General features: G+C 59.6%; 1 protein-coding gene across 2 annotated transcripts in view; it reads right to left on the bottom strand.

Moving 5' to 3' along the window:
* Window positions 1–634: 634 nt before the first annotated feature.
* The window catches only part of LOC143170197 (sperm-associated antigen 4 protein-like), a 69,930-nt gene continuing 60,076 nt past the window's right edge, over window positions 635–10,488 (bottom strand). The window contains exons 7-9 of one of the 2 annotated variants that reach the window (XR_012997017.1): window positions 1,848–1,960; window positions 1,079–1,246; window positions 635–718 (exon numbers count right to left, since the gene is read on the bottom strand). The gene's annotated coding sequence lies outside the window, so the exon portion shown is untranslated. Of the gene's footprint in view, window positions 719–1,078; window positions 1,247–1,847; window positions 1,961–5,648; window positions 5,742–10,488 lie in introns of those variants that run through there. The other variant, XR_012997018.1, reaches the window with a different exon arrangement.

Genomic DNA, 10,488 nt, shown 5'->3' with positions numbered 1-10,488 from the left:
CACGGGAAGGGGGAAGGCACCTGGCATCCTCTGCATGCCGGCCCGGCTGGGGCTCAGTCTCCCTGCCCTCTGCCCCTTCCCTCTGTTGCTTGCTCTGTGCTGACAGAGAGGCCGGGGAGGTGCTCCTATGCGTGGGGCAGCTGGTGTGCAACCCCACCGAGCTCCCGCTGTCTGCTCTGCCTGCTTTCCTCCTGGCAGGCGTGAGAGCACCAGGAGAGAAGGGGCATGCGATGTTGGGAGGAGAGGACGCTGGCCAGCCTGCCAGCAGGCCACAGGATGGAGCGACGGTGCTGCCCAATGGCTTTCGCCGCCAGGCGTCCCTGTTTCTCCACGGCACAAAGACGTTGCTCGGGTGGAGTGGCTGTGTGTGCAGCTGGCTCTGCTGAAGGCAGTGGGTCCAGCCGGGGAATCTCTCGGGACTTGTGCTCCCACGGGCCTGACCCTGCCCTCGCTATCCTTTTGCTACCACCACCGTGTGCTACTCAGCCCTCCCAAGCCCGCCAGGTCTCTCTCGGCGGTGGTCTGGGCCCCTCTGCCCAGGGAGAAAGCATTCACGCTCTTCCTGCCATGGACTTGCAGGCAAACCTCTTTGGCTCCCTGGCATCTTGCCCCCGCGCGTGGACCGTACCTTCAGAGGGAAGGTCTGAATGAGCTCTTTCGCCACGTTGTACGTGAATGTCCCAAGGAGAGTCTCCTCTTCTCCGTCCGCGTCTACTCCCTCAGGGGCAAAGCACAAGGAGAGCAGCTCAGACTCGTCCCGACAAAGAGGCAACGTACGCGCTGCATCAGCCCTGTTATCTACCCACCCTCTCCTGGGGCTCTAGCAGCAGTCTAGCACTGGTTACGGTGGAGCTGAGTCTCCGCCTTGAGTTTTGGTCAAGAACCCTGAGGTGCTTGGCCAGAACAAGCCTTAAGAGGGATGAAACCTCTAGAGCCCTTCAAGTACCCTGCTAGCGCACCGCAGTGCTCAGGAGAGAGCAGGGCACAAACCTCAGAGGATGCACAAAAGCGAGCAAGACCCTGTCACGGCTTTCCCCCCGGGCCAGATCCCCGCCAGAAGCGCCCAGCAGAGACTTACAAAGACAGCGACGTCTCTGGGGGCGCTGATGACGGTCCCAGATGGAGAGACTTCTTTGGCAATGTGCTGCACAGTGACGGCAGTGAGATGGACTTGTGCTGGCAACCTGATGACCACCTGGCCCTGATGCCCTTGTAAAGGCCAGCAGTTTCCTGGGGAAACATCCGGCTGCAACCAGAACGCGAGAGCAATGAAGTGTGAGGGAGTGTTGGGGCCAACACAACTGCCCATGCAGCTTGAAGCGTAGGCGCCGGTGTGTCTGTGGTGCCTCGAAAATGAGGCGCCTGTGAGGAAATGGACAGAAGCAGGAGGCCTTCTTCCCTGCCTGACAAAGGGGGCTCTCAGTATTACGGAGCAGAGGAGAATAGCGGTTATGAAACCATCCTAGTCAGGGGCCTAGCAGAAACACGTCTCTGCCCAGTGGCTCTGCAGGGCACACCCCCGGCTCCCGCCTCCCACCCCCAAAAAGGTGCTGTTAGGGATGAGCGCAGAAACGGGGTCACCAGGGAGAAAGTCTTTCACCCAGCTGTGGCAGAGGACTGTGGGCAAGATGCAGCGGCTCGGCTCAGCTCAGCTCCGTTCCCCTCCTGAGGGGAACCACTGATTTCTAGCAAGCCCAGCCCTGTGTTAGAGCTTTGGTTTCAGGAACCTGATCAACACTGTGGGCTTGAGCAGTACCACTGGACTGAGGGGAGAGCCCCTGAGGTCGGCCCCTAACTTCACAGGAAGGAAGGAAGGAAACCGGCACCGATGATTTCTGCTACGATACCTGCAAAATAGTATCAGGAGGGTTGGCAGTGCGAAAGAACCATAAAACCCTGCAGCCCCAATTCTCTTTGCAGCTGTAGGTCTCGGAAGTTCTCTGCACGTCGATGGTGGCACCTGTAAGGAAGGGAGAGCACGTGACTGCAAGAGGCCACAGACTAGGAGGACTTGGTGCTCAGACACTATTTCTGATGTTGCGGGCCAGCTCCACGTCTGTCAGTCCTGTCCTCATCACCACGCTGGTGGGGGTGCCCAGCTGTTCAGGGGAATGATGGCAGCCACGTGCCTGGTGGCTGCTTCTCTCACAGTGCCACGAGGAGAAGGTCTGAGGGTTCTCGGAGACAGCAGGCACCCACGTGAATGACAGCAGACCGAAGCTGAGGGCTTGCTGCATGGGCAGCAAAGGACGGCCCAGCCATTCCCTTTTCAAATGCAGTGGAGAGGAAGAGAGCCCCTCCATCAGCACAGGAACACGTGCGGGGGCAGTGCCAGAGGCAGCCCTGCGAAGGCCGAGGGCAGGACTGGGAGTCTGAGAGCGCCACTGCCACAGCCTTGCTCTTGGACCCCATGAAGCGTTTAAGCTCCCCCACTTTGGAGAGCAGCGCCTGGAGCGCAGGCTCCTTTGGGGAGTGCTACAGACAAGCGCAGGCCAAGGAGACTGGGCTGCTTGTGTCCATACCAGAGCTTTTCAGGGCCCAGTCAGACATCTGGACGTAGACTTCCGAAGCCATCTCGGACGCCGCCTGGTTCACTTTCTGAACTTCCTGGGCATGCCATAAACAAACACAGAAAAGGATCACATCAGCGGGCAGTTCGGCATGGCTACTAGCGTCCGCAGAGGCAAAGGGTCAGTGTCAGAAATGCAAGGCAAGCCCAGTCTCAAGTCCACAGAGCTGCAAGACTCTCTGCTGCTGACGTGAGCCGCGAGGACTGAGGAACCGTATCTGTGTCCACGGCCACGACCATGTCCCCGAGGTGGGTTGACGAGGGTCCCCACACCCTCCTCCCCACCTTCCACGCTCTCCAGGTCAGCTGGGAGATGGGCTCAGGCCCTGCCAGCGATGGCTGGCGCCGTGAGCGTGCCTGGGTCTCACCACTGCCTCAGGGGCCTGGCCAGAGCAGCCAGAGGTGTCGGCATGCCAAGGGAAGTCTGTCGGGAGTCCTCCGCTGCCTGAAGCAGCTCGGTTAAACTGGGGCTGGAGGAGGGCCTGTGCAGCGCAGAAGCTGAGCCAGCAAGCCCCTGGGGCAAAGGCTGGGTTGCGGCGGTCAGCAGTCCGGCCCCACCAACAACCCCAAGGAGTGCTTTCTCGGGGGTTCTGCCCAGCCAAGCCTCCTTCCCCAAAATGCAGGATCACCTTCACACTGCTGAGCTCCGCCCTCAGTTGAGCCACCTCCTCCAGCAGAAGCTGCATCTTTTGGGTTTGCTCCGCCAACAAAGCGCTCGAGTGCCTGCAGGAACAGGAAAGCAGATCTTGTCAGAGAGCGGCCCATCCCCTCTGGGGAGCACCTGAGCTCAGCAAGGAGGAGAGACACATGTGCTTTCCCTGCTTTGCGAGTGCTTCCCTTCCGCACCAGGTTGAGCAAAAGGCAAAGGCAGGAGGGAAGTACGGGAGCCCTGGCTGTTAGGAAAACGAGTGCAGGTAGCACGAGGTCGGCTGAGGCTTCTGCACCGAACCAATTCCAGCTCAGGAAACATCTCTTACCGCAGGGTCCTGAGGTCTGCTGCAGACACCCTTGTCAGCTCCTGAAAGGGAAAAACGCTCCGTTAGAGCATCCGCTACCAGAGCCGCCGGGGCTTCCCAGGAGAGGGTTCCCTAGGAAGAGACGGCAAAAGCTGCTGCTTCTTTGGGTCACCCTGCGTGGAAGCAGAAGAGCCCGTGATTTATCCAGCCACTGTCAGCCACGCTCCGTTGCCGGAGGTGCCTGTCCCACAAGAGTCACCGACCTCTCTCAGTCCCTTTGCCGGCATTGTCCACGCTGGCAGCGAGGTCCCGCAGTAAACACCAGCTGCAATTCACATCACCAAGAGACAGTTATTTTACTGGGGTTGCTAGCGATCCCTGCAGTCGCGTTGTCTCCTCCCTGTTGCCTTGGGGGTGGGGCAGCAGGTTAGCTGAGGAGGTGGGGAACGTGGGGGCGCAGAGAGAGGACGCACCTCCGACCGGGAGCCATCAGCCCCGGCTTGAGGGGACTGCGCAGCCGTGATCTTCAGGTGTGCTCGCTGCCCCAGAGCTATTCCCCATTTCCCCTCACTGCTTCAGTGAGCACCGAGACCAGGCTGCATGGGCTAGGAGAGGTACCTCTCCATCGGTCCCCCTGCACGGCCCCTCCCCCCTGGGAATCCCCAGTTCAGGCTTGGAAATACCTACGCCCTTCGCTCGCAGACTTGCAGACTACGCAAGCCATTTGGTCCAGTGGCCAGAGCAGCAGCATGGCTGGGAGACTACCAGTCTTACTGCTAGTCCGAAAGCCAGTCCCACTCAAGGACATACTCGGGAAGCACTTGGGCCACGGGAGTTTCCGCACATACTGGCCCAAAAGGAAAGCTGGCCAGCTGAAAGCTGGCATCCAGCACAGCCAGGCTGTCGCCCTCAGATGTTTGCTCACGAAAACTCACCAAGAGCCACTGGGAGCAACAAGAAGAAGACTTTCAAGAACCTCTTCTTCTGGAGGGCCATCTTTTGCCTGAAAAAGAGGGAGTCCTGTGGCTGTCAACGAACCAAGTCGTGGGCAAACCCTTTCACGGGTGGATTTCCCTTTTCAGGCCAGAAAGCCACCGTTTTGGAAGCCTGCTGCTGACAGAGAGCTGACAGAGCAGCACACAGGAGGAACACGATTTCTGTCCACGCCATTCAACACTGCCAGCAGATCTTCCCCAAAGGAAGGGCTCCAGGAGCACCTTCCAAAAGGGAATGAAAACTATCCAGGGAAGTCAAGAGGTCGAGCAAATGAAGACTGCTTTTCAGCAGTCTTTCTGGTGTGGACTTTGCTCTCTCTTTGGCTGAGAAAGCAGGCCTGTTCTCACTTGCCATCACACAGATCTCTCTTGGGGGTGTTTTTCCGCACAGCTGGGAAGCGCAGGAGCCTTGTCTGGCTTTCCTCCCAGAGCCCTCCCAGACCTGCACCTCCAGACTCTCCCTTGCCAGAGCCGGGGGAAACCCTTCCCCTGCGGAGGCTTGGCTCTGCACCCGAGCGTCTGGCTACGTGGCAGTTTGTCCTACCGCAGCCAAAGTCTGGGGCTCCGGCAAATGCGTGGGAGTGAGACTTCCGAGGGGCTTTGCTCTTGGCTCTCCCTGAGAATGGCCACAGCACGAGCAGCGCCCGAGCTTTGGTGCCCGAGTGGGAGCCCCCTGCTGCTGGCTGGGGAACACCCTCTGCTCTCCCCTTTGCTTGCACCGGCCCTCACACATCCCCTTTCTCCCCCCTGTCCACAGCAGAAACAAGTAGTACGTACACGGCGAAGATGCACGTGCTCAGCAGATGTCTCCACAGAGAGACAAGGGCACCTGCCAGATGGCAAGTAAGGCTGAAGACTGTCCCTGGGCAAAGAAACGAGAGAAAAGTTAGGCCCGTCTCTTGAGGTCTCTTCTCCAGGATGCCCAGCCACACATGTTTCAGCTCCCTGTGGGGAGGCGGGCACCGAGTCCTACACACTCTCCCTCCCTGGGCCAAAGAGCAGGGCAGCCTGCACTTCTCCTGCCACTTGTGACATTTGGCCAGAGCTCTGGCACAGCGCAGCTCTCCAAGTTCACCCCAGAGGACTTCACAGCAAGCAGCAGTGCTGAACTTACTTGCAATTTCTGTGGCCTCGTCACGCCACTTGGCAGGCCCTTGAGTGGCTGAGCCGGCGGTTGACATCGAAGACAGTTCCACCAGCTCCACCTCCATGCAGAGGTTCCTGTGGGAGGAAAAAGACAAATGCCGGTTGCCCACTGTCCCCACGCTGCAGGAGCCGAGGTGGGCAGAGGTAGCCTGAGCGGAGGCCCTTGCCAGAGGATGGACCGTTCCAGCAGCAGCGAGAGAGGGCAGCACAGCTGGGCTGCTTCCAGGGGTTCCCCCCGCCTTTCCCCATCCTTTGCTTTACAGGCCCACAGTGGGAGAAGAGGAAGCGAGCTGGCAGCAGCGGTCCCCTGCCTCGGGAAGCCCACCCGGCAGCACAGCCCAATTCTCACCCTGTCCCTCCCTGCTCCCTGGCCCCTGGCGCCATCCTGCCCCTCGGCAGGCACCTCTCAGTGGCCGTTCGGGGAGGGGGCACAGGCTGCTGTCCCCCACCGCAGCCCCCCACCTCTTCCCTGGGCGCTGATGGTCTCCCGACCCCTCTTCTCCCCGCTCAGCTGCCCCCCTCAGCCAGGCAGGACTGTGCCTCAACGTCCCAAGGGGGCCAGTCCCAGGTCCCAGGGGCTTGGACTCCCCGCGCAGCAAAATCTCCCCGTGCAGCAGGGCTGGGCTCCGACCCCTGCAGCACGAGGCTACCGCCTCCCCAAAAGGCCCTGCTGCACACTGGCTTTTGGCCGGGAGAGCGAGCCAGGCTTTCAGCCGAGACCCATCCCCACAGAAGGGGGGCTTCGCAAGCCACGGGGCTCTTCTTCAGCAAACCTCTGTTGGCTTCCCCATGCTGCTGCGCACCCCACTGACCGTGTTACACCACGTCCGTGCTACCACCCCAACGTGACGCCCTGGGCAGGAGCAGCCCGTTTCGTACCTACTCGTCTGGCAGCGGCTCGGCCCCGCTGCCTCCCCTGCTGGCTGTTGGTTAGCCTTGTTCCCCAAGGAGCCTTTGGAGGCCCCTTGGCATCTTCTCTGGGGGCCCTTTCTCCTCGCCATCTCTGGGCAAAGACAGGCTCCCCGCTCAGCTCTTCCCCCTCAGCCGCAGCAGTGTGGCCTGCCCAGGCAAAAACAGCTCCGGCAGCAGCCCCACGCCGCCCCCCCCAGCAGGAGCGCGCCTGCCCAGGGCAACAGCCACACAGCAGCTGTGGGCTCCTTCCCCACGCGCCACAGGGCTGTGCAGGCAGCCAGCTCTGACCTCACAGCGGCGGCTCTGACATCACATTGGGGCTCCCCAGGGCTGAGTAGGGCGGGGAGACCCTGTGGGCTCCCCTGGGGCAAGACGGCTGCCGCCCTTACAGGCGGCGGAACCCCATGCCTGTGGGCTCCCAAACCCTGCCACGCTCCCGTGCCGGGCAGCTGCCTGGCCTGGCCTGGCCTGCCGGGCAGGGTTCCAGCTCTCCTGGGCATACCCGGGAAACAAGAAAGGGTGCTGGAAAGGGGGCTTTGCTCCCGCCCCATGGGACAGCTGCTTCCGTCAGTGTTTCTCCTCTTGCAACTGTTTCGTACGCCAGGAAGAAAAACCCAGTAGCCCAGACGTGCTGTCAGGGGCCCAGGGGTACGTCTGGTTAACAAAGACCATTTTTTTCTCACCCGTGCTGATTCTGCCTTGACTTCCCTAGTTTGAAATGGAAGTGTGCCCCTTCCTTGTCTTACAGTGGCCTGCAGGGTCCAGGAAGGTCCCTGCACAGGGGCATAGGCTGCACTGCGGGCACTGGGCGGCACGGCCCATAGCAGGGTCCCAGCATGGCAGGATGGGGACACAGGGCATATGGAGCGCAGCCCCACATGTCCCACCTCACTGGCCAGTGGGTGCCCCACGCTGGCGCAGGGCCAAGCTGTGCTGGGGCGGTGCGGGGCTCTGCAGCTTCCCAGCCATGCCACCCGCTTTTGCAGGGGAGCACAAGATGCCCGTTTCCTCATGGGCAGCCCAGGCCTGCCCGGACCCCTGGCCCCCCCCCCAGTGCAGTGGGCCGTCCAGGCAGCAGAGCTGCCGGTGCCATTGATGGGCAGCCGGGGCCTTGGCATCAAAGGGCGCCTGGGGGGCTTGCGGCAGGCTGGGCGGCTCTTGCACTCGTGGGACAGGGTGGTCTTTGGGTGTGATCCTGTGGGTAGGAACGGGCTTCCCTTGTCCAACGCTGGAAGGGGGGTTCCTCTGGGAGCGGGCAGAGACGGCAGTATCCTGCCTGGGGCTGGGCCCCTCAGGCTCCACACCGACATGGAGGGGCTCTGTCTCCCAAGGTGACCTGTGGGCAACTGCCAAGGGCCACAGTGCCCCCTCCTCCTCCACAAGATGCACAAGACACCACAACAGCTCCTCTGGGCTGACCTAGAGACCCCAGTGGCTTCTCTGGAATGACCCAGCAACCCTGCTAACCTCGCATGAGAACTTCAATAGCATCCTGGGATGCCCACTCACCAGCCCCATCTCTCAGCAACCCCTTGGGATCCTCCAAAAACCCCCAGGGAATGCTCCTGCTAGCCTGACCCCCTCCCAGTACTACATGCTGTTAGACAGCTGCCAGGAACACAGGGTTCTAACCCCTCCCATCCCTGGAATGCTCCGGACGGGCTTTCCGAGTGGACAGCAAGACTGGCTGCCCGGGATGTCCTTAATGGAGAAGGCGCTATACCCCCGGTTATGAGGTCCATGCCAGCAACAGCGGGAGGGAAAACCACACTGTTGCAACATGCAGCACCCGGGGGACCAAAGAGCCTAGCCTTGGTGTTAGATGGTGAAGCCCATGACAGGAACACCCCAAGGGCTGCAGAACTGGACAGCCTTTCTAGGAACCCCCTATTGCCTCCTCTGGCCTCCTGTTACCTTCTCCTCCTCCTCCTCCTCCTCCTCCTCCTCCTCCTCCTCTTGTCTCCTGTTGCCTCCTCCTGCTGTTGCCTCCTTTTACCTCCTTTTGTCTCCTCCTCCTCTTGCCTCTTGTTGCCTGCTGTTGCCTCCCTTTCTTCCTCTTCTTCCTCCTCTTTCTCGTCCTCTGTCTCCTCTTCCACTGCCTCCACCTTCTCCTCCTCCTCCCGTTTCTTCCAGCTGACTCCTTTTGCCTCTTTCTCCTGTTGCCTCCTGATGCTTCCTGTTGCCTTTTTCTCTTCCTCTTCTTCCTCCTCCTCTGCCTCCCCCTCTTATGCCTCCTATTCCTCCTCCTCCTCGTCTTCCTCCTGGGGCCTTCTCCTCTTTCTCTTCCTCCTCCTCCTCTTGTTTCATAGAATCATAGAATCACAGAGTGGTTTGGGTTGGAAGGGACCTTTAAAGGTCATCTAGTCCAACCGCCCTGCAATGAGCAGGGACATCTTCAGCTAGATCAGGTTGCTCAAAGCCCCGTTGAACCTGACCTTGAATGTCTCCAGGGATGGGGCATCTACAGCCTCTCTGGGAAACCTGTGCCAGTGTTTCACCACCCTCGTGGCAAAAAATTTCTTCCTTATATCTAGTCTGAATCTACCCTCTTTTAGTTTAAAGCCATTCCCCCTTGTCCTGTCGCTACAGGCCCTGTTAAAAAGTCTGTCCCCATCTTTCTTATAAGCCCCCTTTAAGTACTGAAAGGCCGCAATAAGGTCTCCCTGGAGCCGTCTCTTCTCCAGGCTGAACAACCCCAACTCTCTCAGTCTGTCCTCACAGCAGAGGTGTTCCATCCCTCTGATCATTTTTGTGGCCTCCTCTGGACCCGCTCCAGCAGGTCACTGTCTTTCTTGTGCTGAGGACTCCAGAGCTGGATGCCGTACTCCAGGTGGGGTCTCACCAGAGCGGAGTAGAGGGGCAGAATTATTTCCCTCCACCTGCTGGCCACGCTTATTTTTTTATGCAGCCCAGGATACGGTTGGCTTTCTGGGCTGCAAGTGCACGTTGTCGGCTCATGTCCAGCTTTTCATCCACCAGTACCCCCAAGTCCTTCTCAGCAGGGCTGCTCTCCATCCCTTCATCCCCCAGCCTGTATTGATACTGGCGGTTGCCCCGACCCAGGTGCAGGACCTTCCACTTGGTCTTGTTGAACCTCATGAGGTTCACGAGGACCCACTTCTCAAGCTTGTCCAGTTCCCTCTGAATGGCATCCCATCCCTCAGGTGTGTCAACTGCGCCACTCAGCTTGGTGTCATCTGCAAATTTGCTGAAGGTGCACTCGATCCCGCTGTCTATGTCATTGACGAAGACATTAAACAGTACTGGTCCCAATATGGGCTCCTGAGGGACGCCACTCGTCCCACTGATCTCCATCCGGACATCGAGCCGTTGACCACTACCCTCTGGATGCGACCATCCAGCCAATTCCTTATCCACCGAATAGTCCATCCATCAAATCCATATCTCTCCGATTTAGAGAGAAGGATGTTGTGGGGGACCATGTGAAAAGCCTTACGGAAGTCCACATAGATGACATCAGTAGCTCTTCCCTCGTCCACGGATGTAGTCAGTCCATCATAGAAGGCCACTAGGTTGGTCAGGCAAGACTTGCCCTTGGTGAAGCCTCCTGATGCCTCCTGTTGCCTCCAACTCCTCCTCCTCCTCCTGTTTCCTCCTGTGTTTTCTGTTTTGGCTTCCAGACCAAAGTTCCCAACACTGAGAAGGATCAGGAGGACGTGGTCATCTTGTTGACGGGGGAGTTTTACAAGCAGCGGAGATCTGCCTGAAGGTCAAAACCAGTGGCTGGAGATGAGGAAAGGACAATGCAGAGAGACCAGAAGAGGGGAGAGGAGCACAGTGTGCTGGGCGAGCATCTCTGTATCCTCATTGACGGGAGATGCCAGAGTGGACCCAGAACGTGGTTCCCTGAGACCATGTAGCGGCCTACAGCAGAGTGGCCAGGAGAGGA

The sequence above is a fragment of the Aptenodytes patagonicus genome, chromosome 22 (genome assembly GCF_965638725.1).
Source record: "Aptenodytes patagonicus chromosome 22, bAptPat1.pri.cur, whole genome shotgun sequence".
Classification (NCBI taxonomy): Eukaryota; Metazoa; Chordata; class Aves; order Sphenisciformes; family Spheniscidae; genus Aptenodytes; species Aptenodytes patagonicus.
The sequence above is the reverse complement of the archived record's forward strand: the minus strand, read 5'-3'. Positions and strand labels throughout refer to the sequence as shown.